The sequence below is a fragment of the Amborella trichopoda genome, chromosome 9, assembly GCF_054954075.1.
Source record: "Amborella trichopoda isolate Santa Cruz 75 chromosome 9, AtrichopodaSantaCruz75HAP2 v2.0, whole genome shotgun sequence".
NCBI classification, from domain to species: Eukaryota; Viridiplantae; Streptophyta; class Magnoliopsida; order Amborellales; family Amborellaceae; genus Amborella; species Amborella trichopoda.
The window spans coordinates 43,236,293-43,263,867 of record NC_142344.1 but is presented as its reverse complement, the minus strand read 5'-3'; the positions used below and the strand labels follow the sequence as shown (position 1 = coordinate 43,263,867).

At 38.0% G+C, this 27,575-nt stretch overlaps 1 pseudogene across 1 annotated transcript; it reads right to left on the bottom strand.

The window, feature by feature from the left end:
- Nucleotides 1–3,941: 3,941 nt before the first annotated feature.
- On the bottom strand, nt 3,942–6,317 carry LOC18438983 (putative glutathione S-transferase; annotated as a pseudogene). Its single transcript, XR_016040586.1, has 2 exons — nt 5,995–6,317; nt 3,942–4,473 (listed from the first exon to the last, which is right to left on the bottom strand). The product of XR_016040586.1 is annotated as a putative glutathione S-transferase (transcript).
- Between the last annotated feature and the right edge of the window lie 21,258 nt (nt 6,318–27,575).

The following is a 27,575-nucleotide window of genomic DNA, read 5'->3' as shown; positions in this document are numbered from 1 at the left end:
TGAGTTGAGTGATCTCTTGCTTTAAGTTATTTTTTTATTATTTATTTATTTACTCATTCATTAGCTCATACTCTTATCCAAAGCCTTCAGTAATTATTACTTTTACAACTGCGGTCCACTGTCGTTCTAACGAGTGTTTTAAAAGCTACATCGCTCGAGCAAACTAGCATTCCCAAAATCCTGTCTGGATTGGCGAACTGGTGATCCAGATCGATGAACCAAACCAATTCTTTAGTGTTAAAATAGGGCCCCAATAAAAGTTAAAAAATAACTTGAATTTTGAAAATAATAAAATGGAAAATAATAAAGATATAAAATTGTTGCTGACTTTGCCATCAGAATTGCTGGGTTGAATAAGCCTTTTGAAAATCTAGTATGGATCGATGAATTGGTTATCTAGATGTGAGAATATGTCCAATCCGCTATCATGAGAATTCGTCCCCAAAAAAACAAAATAAGAATTTTATTTTGAAAAATAAAAAGTACATAATAATAATAATAATAATAATAAAAGGGTGAGTACAAAGGCACTAATGAAATGCAGATTGCCCAGTTCCCTAACCAACTCATGCAGATTGCCCAGTTCCCTAACCAACTCATGCAGTTCTTGAGTCCGTTAAAATCAGATCAATTCTTTATTTTGATTAGGACCCGGTTGGTCCCTATTGATTCCCAATTTGGATTAGTAAAATTTAAGATACTAATTATGATCATAACTTTGAATTTCTATAAACAGGGGGACGACTTTATTTTGTGTAGAGAAAGAAGCTAGTAAGATTGTTTTTCTATATTGAGACATAGAGAGGGAGAAATAGAGACAGATTGGTACCACTGATTTTGTTTGAGATAGTGATGCAAAATTTGATTGCTATAAATTTTAATTTTAATTTTTGTTAATTTTATTTTTAGAAATTGGGTAGAATTATTATTTATTTTATTAAGATCTATTTTTTGAAATAAGATTAACATGGATTAGTTTTAGTTTAGTATAATAAAGTCTATATTTTAATAAGTATCCTTTTTTTTAGAAAAGATAAGTCTTTAGTTGTATTTTAGTATCTCTATTTCCTAGGTGGGCCTTTATTTAGGAAAGTTACAGTATTTCTTTTGGAGTCTTCTTTTGAAATAAAAAGGTAAGATTTCAAAAGGTAAGTACGATGGAGTTAGCATGGGAAGAAGGTTATTTTTTAATTCATTTTGGAAAGTTTATTTCTTGTATTAGTTGAGGGTATTAAGAAATATATTTTGTTTCTTATTTTAAAGTTGGTGTTAACTTTTTGTATTGGGTTGAAACTAGAGAAAATAACGAGTCATGTAGGTGAAAACGATGAAGTAGGGAGTTGTAAATTATCTTTTAGAAAATTTGATGGAAGAATATGGAAATAATCTAGAAATAGATTTATTTTGGTTAGTTATTGTTTTTAGTTTTTAGTAGGGAGATATATTAGGGGTTATCTTTTGAGAGTCAAGGGAGGAGGTGATTTAAAGGTATAAAAAGAGGCACGCACCATGTAAAGGGAGATGAAATTAAATTTGATGAAATAAAGATGTGTTTTTTATTGTGGAGAGAGAGAGAGAGGCCCTTTGGCGGTGTTGTTTTTTCTCTTATGTTATGGGCTCGTATCTGAATACTAGTATTCACATGTTTTATTATCTCTTCTTGTGTTTTCTTTCACGATTTTATTTCTCTCTCTTAAACATGGTTACTTTTGCTAAGTGGTGTACACTAATAAATTTTATACTGCGTCAGGTGGTATCAGAGCATAGTCGATTCTTGTCGATCATGCATAGTTGATTCTTGTCGATCATGATGTTCATCGATTGGCTTCATGGTTTGTGAACAAGGTCTATGGCCGGGCATCAGGACTCAACCCATCCAGCGATAATGAAACCTCCGAGCTATCCGAGAGATGGAAAACAAAAGTTTGAGAAGGCAATAGAAGAGCTACACTTGGCGTAAAAATTAGCTTCAATGCACTATGATGACGGTAGTGAGGCAGACGCTATTTTCGAGAACATGTTCCATGCCAACGCTCTGTATTGAGAGCCTCATGATCGAGAGAGTGATCTATTTTCTCATAACCGGAAAATTGATCTACCTAATATTGATGAAGAACCAGTTGAAGATGAAAAACGTGTAGTTTTAGATCTTCCATTGCAATCATCATTCTTGGATGTCATAGATTACCCTATCTTTAATGAAGTTCCTCTTTTTGATAAAAAACTAGATAAAAGAAAAGAAATTATCCTTGAGGCAGCAAGGATATCTAATTTTTTTATTGATGGAGAATTGCAAATTCACTATGTTGACTTTATCCCAGAGGAGATAAAGCCTTTGGAGATGCATAACGAATCAACAGAAGCATATGTGATGTGCCCTAATGTGATGTTTGAGCAATTTCATAACATGATGTTTGAGCAATTTTAACAAGTCGATGTGGCTGAAAAATCAACATACAACAACCATTTCCTCGAGAGTTTCACAATATCATTGCACCATCATTGTGTCTTGATCAGTTGTGTCTTGATCAATGCAATAACCCACGGGTCGCAGGATCGTTTTTTCAATATTCAAGTTGAAGAAGGCAGCAAGACTACTAAAAATATTATCTTAGTGCACTTTAAAACTCAATGATGAGTTTTCTCTAATGAAAACTACTACAAATCTTATCTTAGTACGCTTTAGAGCTCGAGGATGAGTTTTCTCCAACCAGGGGAGAATGATGCAGATCAAAATTTGGTGGCTACAAGTTTTAACTTTATTTTTTGTTAATTTTATTTTTAGAGATTGTGTAAACTTTTCATTTATTTTATTAGGATCAATTTTTAGAAATAAGATTAACAAATATTTGTTTTAGTTTAGTTTAATAAAGTCTATATTTTAGGAAGTGTCCTTTTTTTTAGAAAAGATAAGTCTTTAGTTGTATTTTAGTGTTCGTATTTTCTTTATTTAGGAAAGTTAGAGTATTTCTTTTGGAGCCTTCTTTTGAAATAAAAAGATAAGTATGATGGAGTTAGCTTAGGAGGAAGGTTATTTTTTAATTCGTTTAGGAAAGTTTATCTCTTGTATTAGTTGAGGGTAAAAGGTGTTTATCTTTTGTTTTTAAGAAATATATTTTGTTTCCTATTTTAAAGGGAGTGTTATCTTTTTGTGTTGAGTTGAAACTAAGGAAAATAATGAGTCACGTAGGTGGAAAGGATAAAGTAGGGAGTCCTAATTATCTTTTAGGAAGTTGGATGGAAGACTATGGAAAGAATCTAGAGATAGATTTATTTTGATTAGTTATTGTTTTCAATTTTTAGTAGGGAGATATATTAGGGATTATCTTTTGAGAGTCACATGATGAGGTGATTTAAATGTATAAAAGTAGGCACGCACCATGTCAAAGGAGCTGGAATTGAATTTGATGAAATAAAGAAGTATTTTCTTGTGGGGAGATAGAGAGGCCATTTGTGGGTATTGTTTCTTCTCTTGTGTTATGAACCCATGTTGGAATGCTCGTTTTTTGTTCTTTCATGATTTTATTTGTCTCTCTTAAATATGGTTATTTTTGCCGATTGTTGTTTGCCCATAAGTTTTATGCTATCTCAGATAGAGAGAGTACGCTTTGCAGGGAAAACGGGTAAGACAATGGGCTTTTGTAGGGAGAATGAGTAAGACTCTGTGGGCTGAGAGACGAAGCAATAAGATTTGTTGTTGAGAGAGAGTAGAAAATGAAGACAGACAAGGGTTTGAGAAATAAATTTGGAAGTTGTTGTTGAGAGAGAGAGAGCAGAAAATGAAGACAGGGTTTGAGAAATAAAATTAGAAGTCAAGCTCTTGCTTAATTCATTTGAGCTCCCTCAAGAAATAAATTTAGAAGTCAAGCTCATGCTTAATTCATTTGAGCTCCCTCAATAATAAATGTGCTTATGCAAGTCAAGGGTGTGACACAATTTAATAACATAAAAAAAAAGCTTAAAGAAAATACGGCTAAGAGCCTACAATATTCGAACACAAGAAAGGATAGATTTTACCTTTTCTTGCTTTTATGAGAAAAACTCAAATCTTTATTGCACCTAATACATTTTTTAACTCCAACCAACACAATTAAATTAAACTATTTTTCTTGATTAGGAGGAAGTTGGTGTTGCAAGCAAGGCCTCACGGTGACCTTTGAAGAAGGCAACAAGCATATCACGAGAAGGCTGGCTCTTCTTCACAACCTCAATGCTCCTGAACTCTTGTATCCAAGAATGAATAAGTGGGGTCTTCTCAGCATCATAATGTTCTATATTTGCAGCTTTCCCTTGAGCTCCTATCCATAAGCTTAGAAAATTTGCATCTATATCTACAAATTCAATATTTTCTCCACTGAAAAACTTCCCCTTCATCCCTCCTTCTAGGGTTTTCAGGCCCTCTTGTGCTTCCTTAAGTGCCTTCGCCTGTTGTGCCCCTTGTGTGCCGTAGGCGGTCCAGCAGGCAGGCAAAACCTATTCAGAAAAAAAGAACAAGCCACATTATACCAAAAAATCTATACATTCAATCTAAATAAAATAAAAAGTGTAGATTACTGCAACCTCATTTCTACAACAAAAGTTGCACCCTTGTATATACGTTTTCCATTAATCAAAGAATTTGAGAGTTTTATGGTCATTCAAATGGGCCTAAATTGGTCCTTGGCCCACCAAAAGATGGAAATATGTGGCCACTAAATAGTTTTCCCTTGGTTTCAGGATGACATTGTGATTTTGTTGGCGCATGGAAATGAATTCACAATTATTTGGTGTCTATAGGGTCCTAAATCTTTGAAAAACAAGAGGTACGTATGAGAGGGAAAAATTCCATCTTGCAGATGGATTTAGGATATGAAAAATCTAAATTTGTTTTGGATGCATTGCAGCTTTCGGTCCATGCTCAAAAAATAGTGCAGATCAATGATCCGCAAAGAATTACAATGAATTGTCAAAAATTGAGCATAAAATACATGCTTTTGTGGTTGAAATTTTAAATTGGGATTTCAAGAATTCATGATCGTATTGATGCAGATTATGTAACTGGGATCTTTTAGTTTCGCATCATATTCTGAGATTATTTTTGGAGGGAGATGGCATTCACCAAATCACTTCTTCTCAGAAGAGAAATACAATACGATTTGGTTTAGAATCATAAAAAAATCATTTAGCATTCTGGGTTAAATTGGTTTATTCTCCCAGTGTGACTGCATTTTCTCATTCGAACGGATTAATTTTGCTTCCTTAATTTAGAAATGACAAGAAAAAACATAGCCACTCTTTTCTTTTTTTTTGCATAATTAAAATAACATAAAACAGTTTAGAACCACCTAAAACGATAAAAATGTAACAAAACATCACTCTTATAATGGCCTAAAAATAATCACGATCTACATATAAAAAATTCCAGAAATTGATTTAGAAAAAAAAAAAAAAAAGGGTAAAAAAGATGGTAGTACAATTGGGATCGCATACAATAAGACTATTTACCTTTGGTATAGGGAGGTCATAATTATTTAAAACCATCCGATGTGAAATCTGATAGCTTGGGTGTGTCACACAGTTTGAAAAAAATTCTTTTGAACTTTGAACATGGTCAATGAAATAAATACAATCACCCAATTTCACATCCAATGGTCTAGAATATCTTGTGCCAAAGGTAAATGGTCTCAGTATACTTTCCCATTACAATTTAAGCTAATCTTTGGAGGTGTTCCATACATGAATTGCTCAAAACTAAATATTCATCTAATCTTTGTATCATAAAACAAAAACTCATAAAACATAAGATCAATCTTTTTTTCACTTTTTTATTTTTATTGGTAGGATGTAACATCAACCTTATGGTTGAGGTTCCTCTACCAGTACCAGCACTACTCGTTAAGAGAACATACTTGGTACTAATCTAATCCGCAAATCCAATCTAGAAATTTGCATTTATAGATTTGACAGTCTTTAAGAGCTTCAATATATCGCACATCAATAAATTACAAATATTACCTTCTCCTCAATGAACTTTGCCCAGAATCGAGCTCGAGCCCTCTCACAGGAATCTTTGGGCAAAATGGGATTTTCTGGTCAGGTTTCCTCTATATATTCTAATATCACCGCCGATTCACAAATGGGTTTATCACCATGAATCAGCACAGGGACCTTCTTGTACACAGGGTTGGCTTCCAAGAGAAGAGGACTCTTATTTTCGAGGTCTTCTTCTATGTATTCATACTCAATTCCCTTTAGCTTGAGGACGAGTTGTCCCCTGTGAACAAATGGGCTACCACAAGTTCCCAACAACCTCACTTTTTGCTCTTTGGACGCCATTTTTATGTGAGTTAGCAATACTACTTGGCCTCCTTTTTATAGAAATTTTGAGGGTCTTGAAACTTTTAGTTGTGCTTGTTCTCCCATTCCTTTTTAAAAGAAATTGTTGATTGAAAATTCATTAACCATAGTACCTTTGCTTTTGCTGCCTTTTCCTACGGACTTTGAACTCAATGCATCACTTTTTCATTCATGAGCATGTATAATATCTAGGCTTCTTTCTTTTTTATTTTGAGAGCATATACTATGCTCTCTCAAGAGCATACTATATATTTACTCTCTCTCACAAAATACTTGAAGACTTTTTGTAATTTAAAAATTTGGGATCCATCTAATTATAATTCGATGTTAAAAATTAGATTTCCAGTGCTTGAACATCTAGATCGTATACGTCCTACTTGTTTGGTTCAAACAGTATACTACCTGCTCCTCAACCGCCTCATCCACGTAGATTTTTTCAGCTTTGCTGGTCTTAGGCCCAAGAATTTGAAAAGAAGATTGCTACTAATGTTTATTTTACCCAAATGATTTAATACTCTCATAGGAGTAGACTATCTATCTACTCATTCAAGAAAACTTAAACTAAGAATATAATTTAGCTCTCAAATTTTGGGGATGCAATCTATATAACCTAGCAACTAACCTCAAAATAAAAAAAATTAGTCTCTATGTATTCAAAAATAGTATCCCAAGATTGCACTAGAGCCATTTTATTTGGAGGGAATGATTTAGATGTTCAAGAATTCAATACTTATTTTTTTCTTAAATAATCATCTAGTTATGATTACATTGATCCCAAAATTTCAACAAAAAAAAAAAATCTTTCGTGCATGGCCCAAAGGAGTAAATGTATAGTATACTTGCGAGGGAGCATAATATTTGCTAGTCTCAATAATATATATGTGCCCTCTCCAACATCTCGAGAGTTTCAAAGGATTGAAAGACATTAAATTCCCCCATTTAGAGATTAATTGAGTGCCAAGTTTTATGATTGCCAGTATCGAGCACTTTCGGAAAATTATTGTTTATGTTGAAGTTAACTATTTCTTCTGGATTTTTTTTAGATTTTAGGGATTTCATATTTTGTCTTCCCGATTTTTTATAATAAACCAATCTTACTGTTGCTAAAACGGTAGGAGGGTTCATCAGAAAAATAAATTTTATATTCTTAAGAAAAAAATTTATATACGGTGCCAAACCCTATGCTATTAAAATACTGCGCACCTTGAAAGTCCAACAAAAAATGACTGTTTGAAGATTTTAAAAACCCTCAAATAGATTATCTAGGCCTCAAGATAATAGAAAAAGATTTAATCTCACTGTTGGCTGTGGTGTAAAAAGGTAACAGGGTTCATCAGAAAAATAATTTTTATATTCTTAAGAAAAAAAACTTATATATGGTGTCAAACCTTATACATCTTGAAAGTCCAACAAAAAATGATTGTTTGAAGATTTAAAAACCATCAAATTGATTATCTCGACATGGAGATATATGCATGCGACAGTAATGATTTAAAGTCAAACGAGATGTTTACATATACAAAAACAATTTTAAAATCATAAAAGTAGTGTATCTTGTGAGACATTATCTATAGTTCTTACTTAGGGCTTGCTCATTTCCAATCTCTCTATTTTTGGCCTATAAGCTAAAGACCAATCAGAATGCCATTATTTTATGGGTGAGGTTTGTATAAGGTTGTCTCTTTATACTTTAAAAGTATGGTGCACTTATAAGATTTTTTTAGAGATGTCGTTTCGGCATCGAAAATTTATGATGGTTTCAAAATCTCTTTTTATCTTCAGTTAGAAAATTTAAAATTTAAAAAATGGTACAGATCAAGCAGATCAATAAACACTTGAAAATCTTGAAAACAGACGGTTCATATGACTTTTACAAGATGTAATATTTTTTTAACTTGGAATTCTTTTTTTTCTTCATGTGTATTCATCTCAAGGTCAAGATGATCAGTTGGAGGGTTATCCTATGTGGAAACACTATCCACTGTAGGATTTTTGAGATGCACCTTTCCTCATCAGCTAAACATGATTTGTATTATTCCTCTAATTAATTAAAGAAAGTATATACAATGAGACTATTTACTTTTGGGGTTCAGTTGGCATATGGATGCATCCGTAGTGGTAGAAGAAAGGTGCACCTTCAAATTTTATCATGGTATATAATTTTGATGTAAAATGTTCTTAGGATTATCTCAAAACCTATTTTTATATCTAATTATAAAATTTTAAATAAAAAATGGTTAAAATCAAGTAGATCTATAAGCATATGAAAATCTTGAAAATAGACGGTGTAGATAATATGTTGTAAAATGCACTATTTTTTAGACTTAAAATTTTTTTATTTTTCATGGCCATACATCTCGATGTCGAGATGATCAATCAAAAGGTTTTTCAACATTAAAACTACCTTTTTCCAATGGATTTTTGAGGTGCATCCATAATTTTACATTATAAGGTTGTACTCTTATATAAAGTTTTTTCGTACTTTTGATACAAGGAGGTCATAATTATCATTAATAGTTAAGTTTGGAATCAGGTGGTTGAAGATATGTTATTGTTTAATCACAAAGTCCAAAATAAACTTTTTTAAATTTTATGATATATTTTATTTATTAGATTTTACATTCAATAAAAGTGATTATGATCTCTTTGTACCAAAACAAATGGTTTTATACTATACAATCTCTTAATTAAATCAATCAAATTATCCATGCCCTAGTTATCCCTTGCTCTCAACCTGAAACAAATATAGTTTAGGAATTTTCAACAAATTTTTTTTGTGGCGGGTACTCTTTTGAAATCAATTTCAAATGCAAATTCTAAGGTTAGTAGGGATGCCAATGGGTCGGGTATGGGTCCTGGACCCGAAATAGAATGCATGCTCCCGGACCCGGACCATGATAGAGCAGATCCTCGATTTGGTTAAAGAAAGAGGTTTTTGCCAGTGCTGAGGATGAAGGGAAAGTCAAGAGAGAGTGATTTCATCAGAGCTGTCCTCAGCTACCAAAGATAGTGCGAAAGTATTTCTTCTTTGGCTCTATTGATTTATAGGGTTCCCCTTGTTTCTTACGTCTCTCTTTAGATATCTAGGGTTTCCCTTTGCCTTTCGACAACCACCATAGCCACCACCGCCTCTTCCCCTTCCCTCCACAACTAGAACCACAAGAGCAGAGGTCTGTGATAGAAATTTGGGGATTTAGACCTTTAGGGTTTGGGTTTGGGTTACGGACTTAGGGACAGGCGAGGCTGCGAGGGCTGCAGAGAGGGACGCATGGCCGAGAGGAATTCAGAGAGGGAGAGTTGCAGAGCGGGAGGCGAAGCCCTGAGGGCTGCAGAGAGGAAGAGTTACATAGAGGGTTTGGGGTTTGACTGAAAATTGGGAAAGCTCGAAGTAAGGTTAAAAATTTGGGTTGGGCTTAGTAAAAGAAAAATTATTATTTAAAAGTTCGGGTCCGGGTACTTGCCGAGTCGGGTACGGCTATATCCGTACCCAAGACTGTTCGTGTATACAATTTTGGACGTGGATCCGAATCGGGTATACCCACGAGGTCTGGGTCGGGTACGGGTCCATTGCCACCCTAACAGTTATACATAAAATATTTTGAACACTTCATTGATATCATAACATGGTTTAAAGGGTAATATTCATATTATTAAGTTTGGTGATAGTCAAAATCACCACACTTATATTGTCCTCAAAAGATAACGGGTACTATGTGGTAAAAAGAAATGATTTTCTTGAAGAACAAGAAATAAATTTAGTGATCTTTATAAAAAAGAGTTACGGAAGACATAATACTCATTTTTTGTGGGTTATCATTTTGAGGGTCATGGGAAGGGATCATATGGGTCTTCAAAAGAGGTAGACATAGCCTAATAGAGAGGCGGTTATCATTTTGAGGGTCATGGGAAGGGATCAGATGGGTCTTCAAGAGAGGTGGACAAAACTCAATAGAGAGGCAGTTTTCACGTGGAGGTTTTGAAATATTAAGGTTTCTATGTCTAGAGAGATAAAATATCTTGGTTGCTCAAGATTTACTTTTTGATAGTGGTGTTGTGGTTGGAAGAAGAGGTTAATCGACAATATTGCTTGGTCCGGAGAACAGGATTTATAATAAAAACAAAATTCAAAAATCCTAGTTTTGGACAGGCAACGATATAAATATTACTCTTTCCCTTTAAAAGAATGTAACCACATAGAAAAGTAAATATTGTACGTAGCAAGATAGGAAAGTGTCCACTATACTATTGTATCTATTTTATATACAATGAAAGAACCACTACAATGAAAAATGTGGGGTACAATTACTTTTTCCAAAAGTTTCCCTCTTTAAAATTCTTCATTGTATCAGAGCAAGGATCTCATTCGATTTACCGTTCGCATCTCCAAGTAAGTCTCTTTTTTTTTCTCTCTTACTTCAGCCTTCCATATATATTTTTTATCTTTAACTTATGGGAAAAGCTTATATAGAGTCAAGGCTCTAAACAATCAAATTTGAGCCTACCTCAAAATTTTCACTAAAAGTAGTTGTTTTGGTACCTAAATATCCTCAAATTGATTATCTCGACATCAAGATGTATGGACATAAGAAATAAATGAATTTCAAGTTTTGGAAATAGTATTTTTTATAACACATTTTTGCACCATCAATTTTCAGGATTTTCAAGTTTTCATAGATCTGTCGATCTACACTACGTTTGAAGCTTTAAACTTTATAAATAAAGATGAAAATATATTTTAAGGCTATCACAAATATTTTTCAGTATTGAAACCACATTTCTCGACACTATTTGAAGGTAGGCTCTAATTTGATTGTTTAGAGCCTAGGCTCTATACAAACCGCAACCCTAACTTATTGATGTTGTATTTTAGATAGGTGTTGCACTTGAATATTGAGCTTTCTATATTCATTCATCTCTGCCTAGCGTCTCAACATTTTTTTGTGACATTATTAGTGCTCTCTACATAACCGTTAATCCTGTTTTTCATGCCCAAACAAAGCACATTGATTTAGAATATCATTTTGTACATAAAAAGGTTGCTCTTGGGTTACTTATTACTTGATTTGTTTCCTCCCGTAATCAAGTTGCTGATATCTTCACCAAGTCATTGCCTTGAGATATTTTTTAAGATCTTTGCTTCAAACTCGGACTTCAGATGCCTCCCCAATCGAATTTGAGGGGGAGAAATAAAAATAATAATAATCAAGAATACTAGTTTTGGAAAAGCAATCATAAAAATATTACTCTTTCCTAGTTTTGGATAGGCAACCATAGAAATATTACCATTTCCTTTTGAGAGAATGTAGCAAGATAAGAAATTAAATATTGTATGTAACAAGATAGAAAAGTGTAATATTTTTATGGTTGCCTTTCTAAAACTAGGGTTCTTGACTTTTGTTTTTATTAGATTGATCATAATTCGTTTTCTAATGTTTGGCTAGTGGTATATCTTTTATTAACCCAAAATTGTAATCTTTATTGTTATAGTGGATTTCAACTTGCCGAGGCCATAGACATAACCCTACATGGTGAACTACACATCTAATATGCCTTTGTAGTGTAACTTTAGTTTTTGCCTTACTCAATTTATAGTTTTGCTCATCTATTTAGCATGTAGCCAATTTGTATACACAGTCTTGGGTGGGATCTCAGTATTTGGGGCTCCCAGTTCTATAAGTGAGGGGTTCTCGAGAACCATAGAGAGCATTGATATTTTTTTTTTGGAACTAGTTTTAAAAATATGCGCATTTTATTAAAGATTACGCTTATTTTAAAGTTGTGCTCATGAATCGTTGATGCTAAGAACGCACCCATTCTAGTTTGTGTTAGAAATGGAGAACTTCATTTTCCAATTAAGTTCATATTCCAATTTAATCCTTCGTTGTTTGGATCCATAGAAAAAGATTATTTGAAAAAATCTATTTCCTTTGAAATGTATTCTCGAGATAAAATTGATTTCTATTGTTTGAAGGGTAGATGGATACATAATGTTTTTTTTTGTACTTTTTCGTTTCTTTTTTTTTTTTCTTTTTGTACTTTTTGTGTTCAACACTTTTGATTTTATTATTTATTATAATGTCGTTTTTTTCATTAAGTTTGATATAGTTTTTCTCTCTAAAAATTTTGAAATAATTTATCTTTTAAAAGAAATTCAAGTAACTTCTCTCTCTAAAATTGCACATAGTATTTCTATAAAATATTAAGATACTTTCACTATCTAAAACTCGCTCTCTAAAAAATTGAGATAGTTTCCATGTCTAAACAATTTAAGTACTTTTTTTCTATAAGATTTGATATTGTTTCTCTTTCTAAAAACTTAAAATATGAGATAGTTTTCTCTCTCAAAATTTCTCTCTAAAAAATTTTAGGTGCATAGAACTCGGGCAAGTCCACATGGACTCTCGTGAGTAACTTGCCTCGAGGAAGGGCCAAGTCATGAGCCCGAGCTGAATATTTAACCACCTTAATTTTTTTAATTAATTTGCATTTCCTTGAGTCGACTCGTCATTTTGTTTAGTGATCTCTTGCTTTAAGTGATTTTTTATTGTTTATTTTATTTATTATTTACTTATTTAAATTTTTTACTTAAATAATTATTACTTTTACAACTTAGGCCTGTTGTGGTTATAATTAGTGTTTCACAAACTAGGTTGCCTCGGAAACAAGCATTCCAAAAATCTAGTCTAGATTGGCAATTGGCGATCCAGATCGAAGAACCAGACCAATTCCCTGATGTCAAAATAGGGCCCCAATAAAAGTTAAATAATAATTTGAAATTTGAAAATAATAAAATGGAAATAATAAAAATATTAAATTTGTGATGACTGGGTGATCAAAATTGCTAGGGTGAACTGGCCTTTTAAAAATTTAGTCTGGATCTATGAATTGGTGATCAAGATGTGAGAATCTATCCAATCCTCTATTGTGAGAATCAGTCCCCAAGGAGACTAAATAAGAATTTTAATTTTGAAAAATAAAAATAAATATAAAATAAATATATAAAATAGGTGAGAACTAATGTCACTCAGGCAATCCGGATCACCAGGTTCTCTAACAACTTGCCCATTTCTCTGATGGAATTGAGCGTGAGTATGTCAAAATCGAATCAGTTCCCAATTTCAACTACGAATCGGTCCGTCCCCATCAACTCCCTATTTGGATTAGTGAAATTTAAGATGCTAGTTATGATCATACTTTGGATTTACAGAGGGAGAGAGAGGAACGACTAGAATTTGTTGTGTAGAGAAAGTAGCTAGTAAGATTATATATATATATATATATATATATATATATATATATATATATATATATATATATATATATATATATATATATATATATATATATATATATATAAAAGAGAGAGAGAGAGAGAGAGAGAGAGAGAGAGAGAGTTGGTGCCACTGCTTTTGTTCGAGATAGAGGGAGTAGGCTTTGTGGGGAGATAGTAAGAATCTAGGCTGAGAGAGAAAAGCAGAAAATCTATCCGGTATTTCAAACACCGGACACTTTCTTTTCGTTTAAATGCAAAAAACCCACATGTCTGGTATTTGATTTACCGGACAGGGTGTAACTTGGGAAAAAAAAACACTGGGGAGGGGAAGTACCACCCATAATTTGGGAACAACATGTTCCTATTTTGTAATTGACCCCCCCCCCTCTTCTCCCAATATAGTTCGTACATAATTTTCTCAAATAGGTACTCTATAACTAAGAGTCACACCTATTCAATTGAAAAGACACTTGCCACCAGTGTTTAAAAAATCACCGACCCGGTCCAAAATTTCAGATCGGGTATCGTTCAGATCGTCTCATTTCGTCCCGTTTCTATTAATAAAACAGAATCTGAGCATTTTTCTACAGTGAATCCTCATAATTCAGAGTGAATCGCCATGATGATGTCATGATTCAGAATGAGTTCGGACACCTCACATGTCAGTATCATTCTGATGCCATCATAGGTCTAAAAGATTTTTTTATACAAGTGGACCCCGAGCATTACGTGGCCTCCATCCGCAAACATGTGCAGCGATCATGAGGGGCTTTTTACTTTTATAGAACTTCACACCTTTTAGATTTCCCGATGTGGGATAATTATCCCAAGTCTTCATGACACACAACAATCATCTCTCATCCATAAATAAAAATCAATAGCTTTGATGCCCTTCCATGCCCCGTTTGCCTCTCTCATCAACCGTCAGTACACTCCAGTCTCCAAACTCCCATCTGTCTCTATCTCTTCAATATTCTTCTTCCCCAATACACCCATCTCTCTCTCTCTTTCTTCAATATTCAGATCTCTCTCCCTTATCAATACTTGTCTCTCTCTACCTCTGTTTTATATTGCAATCAACACTCTTTTCCCTACCCTCTCTACTCCTCTCTTTCTCTCTCTTTTTCTCTCTCTCTAAAAAAACTCACATAATCTTTTGGACCCCTTTCTCTCTGTATAAATTAGCATTCCCCTACATTACAAACTTCAGCACCCAAAAACCAAATCTTCTAACAACCCAACCCAAATAAAAGCTGGAAAAACTGATAAAAATTGGCCATAACAGAAGCCTTGCCTTCAAAACCAGAGACTCTAAAGAGATTACTCTCCATCTCTTTATAGTAATTTATAGGTAGATTGATCGATCTTTTTTTTTCTTTTTTTTTTTCCAGTTTTCACCTCTCTCTCTCTCTCTCCCCCCTTGGCATCCGTCTCTCTTTCTCTCTCTCTATCTCTCTCTCTTCGTAGCTATTTGGGCCACAAAGTGTCAATTTTGATATCTTAATTTTTTAGGATATATATATATATATATATATATATATATATATATATAACATTAAAATAAGGTGAGCATGAAGGATGGACAAGCTTCGGGGATTTTGGATTCGTAGCGCAACAAAACACTAACACTCAGAGATTTGGGTATAGTCAGGTGTTTGAGGGTATTTTTCAACACTTATATCCCCGATGCGAATAAAGAGAGAGCAGTTTGCGACCTAGGCATGTAGGTACCAAAATACCTGCGGACCACAGAAGCAGTAGGTCAATAAACTCTGATTTAGAAGTGAAATTTCTGACTGTCCCAGAATGGCCCAAGAATGATATGAAATGTGGCTAAAGGGTGTTGGAAGAATACCTTCCAAGTTTCGTCGCTATCCGACGAGGTTAAGGCAGTGCAGATGCATAAACAATTTTGGAAAACCGACCTCTTGCACCTTGGAAATGGACATTATAACTACAACCCTATCACTGGAGCGTCAAACGACCATAAGACTATCTCTATTGGATCCAGACTGTTCAAAAACACCTAGAAACTAAGTTTCAGCTTGATCAGACATTTCTAGACCAAGTTATGATCAAATTACTCAAAATAGGTAGGTCACACACTATTACGGTGTACCCTCAGTAAATAACTTTCCATTAATGGAAACTGTGTTTTTTTATTTTGGGCTCAACTTTGGACACTCGTATCTCTTTTGTCCTGGGTCGGAATGAGCCCAAATTTTGAGAGCATGTTCGTCTCGTCGGCCCGATCGATTTGATATATGGCATGCTCGCTGACGCGGCTCGAACCGAAAGAAAACCAAAAGAGAAGATTGTGATTCGAGGCAATGTTGCAGAACTTCTAGCAAGTACACGCTTTGATCAAGCGGCCATATCATGACGCTCGCACGTCGGATCGGCTTAAAACTAGTCCTGTTGCAACCACAACGCTGAGGGCTTCACCCTAGCCGAACCTCGCACATGATGGATGGGCAAATTCATCACACGACAAAGATTGCTACACTTTCCAACCACCGGAAACCAAATTCCGACCAAAATACCTAATTTGGAAAACAGTCGTTTGGGCACCAAATCGAACCACGTTTATTGCCAAATGGTCATGACGACATGCTCATCGAAATAAAGTGAAGAAATCGTGGAAAAACAATGAGAAATGGGTGTAATCTTGAACAAAAAATCACATGTTTCTCATGATTCTCACACCTCAAGATCGTGGCCCAAAAACCGATCCATGGCTCGAAATGGGTATCAAAACAATTGTCTCCCCGAGCTGATCAAGAAAGCAATAATATTTTGACCGAAAAGACCTCGAACGGGCTACGAAAGATGGCAAGAGTTGCATGGCCATGACAGGGACTGTATCAAAATTTTAGGAATTATGGGCAAGGGGACATTTTGCCCTTATTTTTTTAATTTTAGATAATTCATTTAAATGTCATTTTTCAACAATTAGGTCAAAAATTGGGTATCCACCCATGTTTGGATTGAAATTCTATATATGCACGTGACGAACACATGTAAAAGACCCATGATCAATTGAAAAAATTTGGATTCTTTAACTTCGGGTCACGTCTTTTCTCTTTGGAGAGAGAGAGAGAGAGGATAGATAAGACTTTAGGCCGATACCCTTAGCCCTATCAAGGTAATTTTCTCTCTCCTCTCTCCTTTTCTCTTTCTCTTCCTTCTCTCTTTCTCTCTTTTCTTTCACTCTCCTCTCTTCTTCTTCTTTCCTTTTCTCTCTCTTCTTCTTTCCTTTTCTCCTTCTTTCTTCTTTCCTTTCTTTCTCTTCTTTCTATTCTTCTTTCCTTTCTCTCTCTTCTTCTTTGCTTCTTCCCCTTTTCTTCTCATCTCTTCTCTCTGCTCTCACATGCGACAGGTTGAGCCGCTGCTCATCTCTTCTCCCCCGTCTTCTTCTCTCTCCACTTCTTCTTTCTTCTTTCTTCTTTCTCAGTTCTCTCAGGGACAGCAACGTGGGCCCTACCCTACTGGTGGGCTTCGATGCCGTCTCTATTTGCTTCTTCTTTTCTGTCTCTCTCTCTCTCCCCTCTCATGGACATCAATGTGGACCCTACTCTACTGGCGGGCCTTGATGTCATCCCTGTTTTCTTCTTCTTTCCGACTCTCTCTCTCTCTTCACTCTCCTGGTCCATGCTCCTCTCTTTCTCTCTTCACTCTTTTGGACGGCAACATAAGCCGCCATCCATGCTTCTCTCTTTCTCTCTTCACTCTCGTGGACGACAGAATAAGTCGTCGTCCATGTTTCTCTCTCTTCTCTATTCTTCTCCCTCTCTCTTCTCTCTCTATTCTCTCTCTTAACTCTCTTGGACGACAGCATAAGCCATCATCCATGCTCGTCTCTTTCTCTCTTCACTCTCTTAGATGGCAGCATAAGCTGTCGTCCATGCTTCGCTCTTTCTCTCTTCACTCTACTGAACAACAGTATAAGCCGCCGTCCATGTTTCTCTCTCTTCTCTATTCTTCTCTTTCTCTCTCCTTTCTCATGGTTGGCAGCAGCCGCCCATGATCTCTCTCTCTCTTTTCCCCTCTTCCTCTCTTTCTCTCTCTCCCTTTCTGCGTGGATGGTAGCATAAGTCGTTGTCCACGTCTCTTCTCCTCCTTTTCTCTTCTCCTCCTTTTCTCTTCTTCTGTCTCGCCCTTCTCTCTCTTCTCTTTCAGAAATCTCTCTTTCCAAAATCTCTCATCTCCTTCTAAAATTTCTCTCTTCCAATATATTTCTCTTTTGTCGTCTTCCAATTTCTCTCTAATCTCTCTAAAAGCTTATTTGTTTTCTCTCCCTCTCTGAAGAGCTAGGTGAAAACCAAACTAGCATTCGTCCCTTTTCTCTCTCTCTTTTTTTCAAAAAAAATACATTTTATCTTTGAAGAGCTAGGTGAAAGCCAAACTAGTGTTTCTTTCTCTTGTCTCTCTTCAAAAAAATATTTTCTCTCTCTATCTCTAAAGAGCCGGGTGAAAGCTAAACCAGCCTTCGTCTCGCTTTTCTCCCTCTATTCCCTTCCCTTTCTTTCTCATCTCTCCAAAAGTCTCTTCTCTCTAATGTCTTCTCTCCATCTCAACCCTTTTTCCCTCATTCTCTATTAAAAGGAAGATGTGTTGTGAGTCCCCTGTTAAAGAAGACGCCGCAAGGCTATCCAATTGACACGGACTCTATGATATGTCTTCTTCATTTTCCCCTTCGAGTACACACGTATGTGTGCGCTCATCCTAAGACAAGCTGGGGTCTTCTGACCCACTTGTCTGTACCTTTAATGTGTGTGTGTGTGATTGCAGGAAAGAAGAAACAGGTCAAGGGAGGCGATTCCGAACCAGTCACAGATCAGGGGGTATTCTAAGTGATCTAAGAGGGCGCCCACGTGAGCAGCCCGAGCGTGTCACGAACCCATGTGAAGTAAGTCCTGCCTCACGATCAAATTCTCCTATCATCGGTTGGTATTCTTGCGTGTGTTTTCTTTACGTGGTTCTTGAGAGAGCGATCTCTGGTCCTGGGCTTGACGTGAACCCAGAGCCATGCCACCAGGTCATCCCGACCTGGAGGGTGAGATCAAGGCACCTAACCAGCTTGGCGACTCCACTGGGGACGCTACCCCATTGTCGGATCATTCTTGCTTCGCTTTCCTTTCTTTTATTCCTACTTTCTTACACACACATGCCATCGGGATCGTTCAACCCCTTTATCCGAGTCGGGGATTTTCTAATCCCCGCACTCGTGAGTCTTCCTCGAAAACAGGTTCCACGAACCTTGTTCTCGACCTTCCTTCTGAGTGTTGACCCAGTGTCACACTCCCAGGTCCTCACTTGGATTGGTGTGAGGAGGGACCTAAAAGTCCCTCACTCCCCATCTTCTAGCATTGGTGGACCCTCCACCAATGTACCTTGCATGGGTGGCACAATAGCCACCACACACCGCATGCAGCCTGTTATCGGCAAGTCACTCGTCGGTCCCACTCCGTGGGGCAGTTGAAAGACCATCCTTTCCTTTCCTGCAACTGGCAGTATGCGGGTTGTCGTAAGGCCACCTCCTACTCTCTATCTCATTGGGCCCCTGTAACAAGAGGCTCGACACACCGAGGAGGAGACCCCAAGACCACCACCTCCCACACACTCACCAGAGTTCGTGGTCCATCCACTCAAGCCACACCTCGGGGCAACCCTCAGGCTGCCTCGAATCACTGTCAGGGTTCGAGTCTTCCTAGACCCAGCCCTATACACCTTTTGCATATGCATCGCATTGCTCGAGGAAGCCCTGTTGTTACACCTACCTGGGCACACGAGAGACGACCCCTTCATCGTCCCTCACCGTGCATAGCTGCGCACTCTGTGAGAGGTGGTCATAAGGCCAACCCCTCATGCACACATGCTCACAGCACTTGACCTCCAAAGGCCAAACCTGCTGCAAGAGCTCGGGTTGACCTCCAAGTCAACCAGAATCCTTCACGTGCCACAACCACAGACAGCCCCAAGCTCCCTATCGAAACGTCATTGGCGGTCGTCTCCTCCCCCGTTCGTCCCCTCTCCTTCGGTCGAATCACCCAAGACTTAGCACTCGAAGGTCTTCCCTAAGAGTACCCTCCTGTAGTGCCCTCTTCAGACCCGTCTTGCCTTTGGAGTTCAAAAAAGAGCTCGGGGCAAGACTCTCTTTGGTGATGAGGTCCTCCATCCCCCATCTCTCTCTAAGCCAAGACAGAAGCCCGAATTGACTGTTGTTCCTATCCCGCATCCCTTGCATCACCTCATGGAGACAGCCCTGACATGCTTGAGGAAGGCTGACCGTTCACAATCACGGTCCCGGTCTCGGTTCTAGAGAGAAGTATACCAGAACCTGAGAGCCAAGCACGACAAAGGCATGCGAATCATGTAGAGGGAAGGACCCAGCACATTCGGGGTAAGTAAATTTGCAAATCCCCTGGTTGAGAACCCCTTCTACCCACTACAGGCAGCAGTAGAACCTGAGATGGGAAAGCCATAATCATGCATGGTTGTCAGTGTCATTGGAGACGACCCAACCGTGCAGCCCCTACTGTCTCAAGACCGTCACGAACCAATCCTCACCCGGTTTGCATACAAGGCTCGAGCTCAGTCGGAGCATGTCGAACCCCTGTTGACCGACCTACCTCACCCAATCTGGCGGGCACGCAAGATCCTGACCACGCAAGAAACTGACCTCCTAGACGAGAGAGTCAGCATGATGATCGTCAAGGACCCCAATGATGATCAAGAAGACCACATGGATTAGCTCAAGGTATGATACGGCGGATGATGGAGAAAATTGAATTGATGGAAGGTGCCTAGCTCCCTGGGAACTTATCTCACCATGATGCCAATTCTCCTCATCCAGCTGATCAAGCCTCGAGGCAATCGTCTCCTCCCGGTTCGCATCACCATTCCTCCCCTCATCATGTCTCACATGCCGACATTGATTCCATGGTCAGTCGTAGCATGCGGGCAAACAGATCCCGAGTGTGCAAGATACAGCTCTATACTGGAAGCCTTATCCCTCCTACATTGACCAGCTCCCATGTCCCCCCAATTACCAGAAGGGGAGACTCCCTGCCTTTAAAGGCATGAGTTCCCCTCGCCAGCATATAGCCCATTTTATTTCGGCATGTCAAGAGACAGCTGCTGATGGGAGGCTCCTCCTCCGTCAGTTTGTTGAAACTCTCGACGGGCCGACATTCAAGTGGTATGCCCGGCTTCCCCCGAACTCAGTACGAACCTGGGAAGAGATGGAGCACTTATTCTATAAGCGCTTCTACAAAGTCGAAAGAGAAGTGCAAGCCATCGAGCTCCTCACAATGACCCAAGGCCCGGATGAGTCGGTTGATCAATTCATTGCAAGATGAAGAGACCTGAATGCGCACCAGACCACCCTTATGCTTGAGATTGATGTTGTTCAGACATGTGTTTGCAACATGCGGCCGGAGATCTCTCTGCATGTCGAGGCCTCAAACCATACTTCTCTATCGGATCTGATCTCCAAAGCAGTCGGCATAGAAAGCCTCTTCAAGCATCATGACAAGCCCCAAGTGCAACATCAAGCGGGGGAAACAACCGAAACTCTGGTAATGCTCACCCCAATTCTTGGGGCAGTCAGCAGAGAGGGATCATCAGCACCGCTATCACCATATCTGATCTCAAGAAGGCCTCACCCCAAATCATGGATTTCTCCAAAGGAGTGAACCCCGCGAATACTCAAGGAACACCTCAGGCAAGTCAACAAAAACCCCAGCCCTATAATAAGGTGCCTCCACCTCCGAACCTTTATGGAAAGGACTATTGGGTAGAGAAGAGAAGCAAGGTCTATAACTTTGATAAGGAGTGGGTCCCGAGCCTACTCCAAATGTTACTAGAACAACAAATGATCGCCTTGCCTGAGATGAAGAAGCAAGAAGATGTTGATTTTATCACCCACAATAATTATTGCACCTATCACAAAATTTTGGGGTAACCTGTTTAGGACTGCTTCACTCTCAAAGATCACATTGAGGCCCTAATCCAAAAGGGGCAAATACAACTCGACAGTCTCAAGAAAGCATTCGGGGCAGCTGAGGCATCCCACATGGTGACAATTCAAGAAGATTGTTTGAGGGTATTTTTCGACACTTATTTCCCCGATGAGAATAAGGAGAGAGAAATTGACAACCTAGGTCCACAGGTACCAAAATGCTTGTGGTCTACGGAAGCTGTAGGACAATAAGACCTGATCCAGAAGTGAAATTTTCAAAAGTCTCAGAATGGCCCAAGAAGGTTTAAAACGTACTTAAAAGTCTCCTAAGAATACCTGCCAAGTTTCGTCACAATCCGATGAGTCTAAATCAGTGCAAATGCATAAACAATTTTCAAAAAATCGGCCTCTATCGTCCTAAAAATGAACATTATTACTATAGCCCTATCACCGGAGCATCAAATGACTATGGGACCATAACCATTGGATCCAAAATTTTCTAAAACCCCTAGAGACCAAGTTTCGACTTGAGAAGGCTTTCTTAGACCAAGTTATGGCTAAATTACCCAAAATAGATAGGCCTCAGGCTATTACCGTACACCCTCAGTGAACCAATTTCCATTAATGGAAACTTTGTTCATGGGTTTCGGGCCAAACTTTGGAAGGTCGTATCTCTCTCATCCCAGGTCAGATCAAGCTCAAATTTTAGGAGCATGTTCGCCTCGTCGACTCAAGCATTTCGATATCGGCACGGCCTATGTCGTGGCCCGAGCTGGGAGAAAAACAAGAGAGAAGATTGAGATTCAAGGTAAGGTTGCAGATTTTCCAATAGGAGAGTGCCTCGATCGAGCAGCCACATCATGATGATCACACTTTGGATCGGCCCGAAATCAGACCCATTACGAGAACGAGGTCAGAGACTTCGTCAGAGTCGAACCTCGCAAGTGATGGACTTTCAGATTCAACGTGCGATGAGTACGAAGTTGCTACACTTTCCGTCCACCGAAAACCAAATTTCGGACAAAAGTCCGAATATGAAAAACATTCATTTGGGCACCAAATCGAGCCACGTTCGTCACCAAATGCTCACGACAACTCGCTCATCGATATTCAGCAAGGAAATCATCGAAAAGCATCGAGAAACATGCGTAGTCTTAAAACAAAGATCACACGTCTCTCGTGATTTTTGCACTTAATGATCGTGACTCGAAAGTCCGATCCATGACTCGAAATGAGTATCAAAAGGACCATCTTCTTGAGTCGATCAAGCCAAAGAATAATCTTTTGACCGAACGGAGGTCGGAAAGACCCCGAACAAACCCGAGAAGATCGAAAGAGTTCTTGGGCACAACAGGGACTCAATTGAAATTTCAGGATTTGTGGGTGAGGGGAAAAATCGTCATTTTGCCCTTACTTTCTTATTTTTCTTTAATTCAGTTAATTCCTATTTTTCCACAATTAGGTTAAGAATTGGGCAACTACTCATGTTTGGACTAATTTCTATAAATATGCACGTGATGCTCATGTAATGGACCCCCTCTTCATTAATTAAATTTTTTGCTTAGAGAGAGATGACGGCTTAGAGAGAGAGAGGTGGCAGATGACGGCTCATAGGGAAAAACTCAGAGCGAAAAACTCATAGATAGATGACGGCTTAGAGACAGATGGCAGTTAAATCCGCCATCTGTGTTTCTCTCTCTCTCTTCCTTTCTTCACAGACGACAGACGACAGTTAAAGCTATTGTCTATATTTTTCTCTCTTTCTCTTCCTTTCTTCATAGACGGCAGTTAAAGCTACCATATGTGTTTCTCCCTCTCTCTCTTCCTTTCTTCACAGACGGTAGTTAAAGCCACCATCTGTGTTTCTTTTTCCCTCTCTTCCTCTCTTCACAGACGGTAGTTAAAGCCGCTGTCTGCATTTCTCTTTCTCTCTCTTCTCTCTTTCACAGACAGTAGCTATGTCGCTGTCTGTATTTCTCTTTTTTCTTCTCTTTCTTTCACAGACGGCAATTATGCCGCCGTCTGTATCCATTATGTCTGTTTGGCACGGCAGCATAAGCTGTCGTGCATGACTTTTGTGTCTCTTCTCTCTCCTCTTTGTCTGACACGATAGCGCAAGCCGTCGTGCACGACAACTCTCCTTTCTTCATCTTACCCCCTTCTTTTATTTATTTTCCACCAAGGAAGGATGTTTGAGTCCCATGTTAAGGAGACACCGAAAGGTTGTCCAATTGACATGGACTCATTAGCATCATTCCCCATATTCCTTTCTAAAAATATACGCCTATGTGCATTGACCCAAAGACAAGGTGGGGTCTTCTGACCCACTTGTCTGTATACCTAATGTGTGTGTGTATGTAGTAGCAGAAGAAGAAGAAACAGGTCAAGGGAGGCGATTCCGAACCAGCCGCAGGCCAGGGGGCATTCCACGTGATCTAAGAAGATGCCCAAGCGAGCAGCCCGAGTCTGTCACGGACCCACATGACATGAGTCCCTCCTCGAGACCCAAATTCCTCTCTCACCGATTGGTACTCCTGCCTGCATCCTCCTTACGGGGTTCCATGCTACCAGGTCATCTCGCCCCGGGGGCGAGATCAAGGCACCTAACCACATACCTTCTTCAGGCAATGTTCTTTATGATGCTTCAAGTAGGGTAAAGACCTTAATGATCCCCTGCATACGTTCGACAAGGGTGACGACATTAAAAGCACCGCTCAATGGTCCAAGTAAGGTAAAGACCTAAAGATCCCCTGCGCATATCTATGTCTGGTGACAACGTTAAAAGCTACCCGGATCGGTCCAATCTGAGTGATGACCTAAAAAGCTCTCCCCCATATTCTATCCCCGATTCTTCTAACCCTTCTTCTTCTTTTTCTAACATGTCTTTTACAGGTTTGACTCTCGAATGCCTGGGCTTTGAGGCTCTTGACGAAGAGCTTAAAAGCTACAACATTAGCAGGCGACATCGAAAGTAGCTGAAGAAGGCAGTAGCCCAAGCAATTGGGCTCCTGTCAGTCACTAATGCCTTGGCATCTAGAGCCAACAAGAAGCGCCCTCCCACCATTGAGGAGCTCATCAAGCGTCACAGGAATCCCAATATCAAGAGATCCCAATGGCCTCATGAGCCCGACCTCGAACAACGATTGGGAGAGTTCCGTTCTCTTGAAGCCTGCCACATGATGCAGATCTCTGAAGATGTAGTTGAAGCTGACCAGATCGACCTAAAGTCAGGGAGGAAGTTGCAGCCACTCATGCAGAAGCCTCAACAGCCTAGACTCTTGAAGTATCCTTGTCCCCCACTCATCCCATACCCAAATACCCCAACCAATCTACCACCTCTCAATACCCGGGACCACCATTGGTTCCATACACCAAACCATCTTCAGACCCTCAACCTCCATCAACCTCCACTTCATCAAAACATACCCTTGCTACCTAATCTAACCAGTCCACACTGGACTCGGCTGTACAACCTGGCCAGTCGGCACCAAATCCAGTTGCGCAACCTTTGCCTACCCATACCACACAACCTCTCCAAGCCAACCCAGCTGCACAGCAAAGTCAGCCGGTACCCCAAAACAATCCTTCACAACCTAAGCCTACCCCACAACCTACCGTCTCACTAAAGCCCGTGGTAGATCCAGGAATACTCCGAAGTAGTGATCTTAAAACCAAGGATCACGTGGTGGCTATCTCTATGATCAACGAATCACAGAACCCTCCCGTTACACTCTCATGAGCCCTGCTCTCACCAACAGACCCAGGTCCTTCAGAATCCGCTCTCTCAATCTTATGCATTCCCTCTCCTTGAAACCGACCCCTCCTTAGGCACACAAGCATTTGAAGTAGCCACCATGCCCAACACCGTCAAAGCCCAATTTGAGGTGGAGATGTCAAAAGCATGGCTAGCTACAAACTCGGAGATCAGGGTATTTGAGGTCAACGAAGAACTCTTGGGTTAGCCAACCGCTGATGAAGGAGAAGTTCAGGAAGCCCTTGAAGTGTGGGAAGAAGGAGGACAAGCAACGATCAATGATTTGGAAGAGAAACATGGGAGATGAGACTGACCCAAGGTTGGCCGTCATTTCGACCAACATGTCGCCAGATAAAAAAGAAAACTACATCGCCTTCCTGGGACCAAATCGAGATGTCTTCACCTAGCAATATCATGAGATGCCCGGTCTCTATCCCCAAGTCGCGATACATTAGCTCGGTATTGACCCATCCTTCAAGCCTGTAAAGAAGAAATCGAGAAGGTTTAAGATTATATTACCATCATGCCACTAAAATCTCAGCCCTCTGATTACACATATGTCCGTCATTTTAAAAGTTTTTACAATTTTACTTAAAATTTTTACTTATTACATTTCAATTTTTGGATATTACATGTATATCCGTTCTGAGGAGCTCCAAAAACATTTTCCAATATTGTCCTATTTTTTCTCTTCAAGATCTGAAATGAAAAAGGAATTCAGAATATCAAGGTCCAAAATTTGCCTATTTTCGGAAATTTAGGATCCCAAAAAAAAAATCCATACTATCAAAGTCCGAAATAAAAAACATTTCGGACTCCAAAATTATAGATTTTTTATTTTATAATTTTCGGATTTTAAGAATTTGAAAATTAAAAAATTTTTGGTTTTGAAAATTCGAAAAATTCAATCATACAGTTCATGTAAAAATAAAAATCGGATTTTGAAAATCCAAAAAGGGCAATGCGGTTATTAAATTATTGACAAAATATTGTAATAACTGATATAAAATGGGTAGAGTAGTAATAAATTACAATTTTACTTGAACGTTTTTCACTTATTACATTCGAAATTTTTGATATTATATGTATATTTGTTCTTAGGATCCCCGAATTTTTTTTTCCAATATTGCCTCTCTTTTTTTTTAGGATTCGAAACAAAAAAATAAAAAATTCAGAACTTAGACATCCGAAATTTTCCAATTTTGGATCTTTAGAATCCAAAAAAAAAAAAAATTTGGAATATAAAATTCTCAAACTTCCCTATTTAAAAAATTTCAGATTTTGAAAATCCAAAAAGTTCAATAGTACTTAGTTGTGCAAACATAAATTTCAATATCGTTATTTTTCAAAATATTGAGAAAGTGTTGTAATAACAGATATAAAATAGGTAGATTAGTAATAATGGAAAATTTTCAGTAATAAATTTCGGATTTAAAAAATAAAATAGGGCATTATAATCAAATTTTAAATGTTGAGAAAATATTGTAGTAACGGATATAAAATAGGTAGGTTAGTAATAACGGAAAATGTTGCCTCTCCTTAAATAAACCAAAAAACTCTATTTCTGGCTTGCGCTAGATGCTCTCAATAGAGTCATTCTAATTTCACCTAAATTTTCTTATTATTACTACTCTACGTATTTTGTATATGATGTTACAATATTTTGCCAATAACTTAGAAAATGGCTAAATTGTCCTTTTTGAATTTTCAAAATCCGTAATTTATTTTTGCATGAACCAAGTATAATTGAATTTTTTGGATTTTCAAAATCGGAAATTTTTTAATTTCAAATTTTCAAAATCCAAAAATTGTAAAATAAAAAATCTACAATTTCAGAGTCCGAAATGTTTTTTATTTCATATACTAAAGAACCAAAAATAGGGAAATTTTGGATTTTGATATTCCGGAAATTTTTTCTTTTTGGATCCTAAAAATTTGAAATAGAGAAATTTCGGACCTTTAAGTTTTGAATTCTTTTTTATTTTAGATCTTGAAGATCTAAAAATAGAGCAATATTGGAAAAAAAAATTGGGGCTCCTAAGAACGGGTATACCTGTAATATCCAAAATTTCAAATGCAATAAGTGAAAGTTTTAGTTATAATAACGTTTAAAATAACAGATATATGTGTAATTTTCCTAAAATTTTTATTAATTATGCGATCTATACACTTGAAAAAAATAGGAAAAATATCTCTTTATCCATTATTTTTAACTTCCATATCTCATGAGACCCAAGAATTGAAAATAT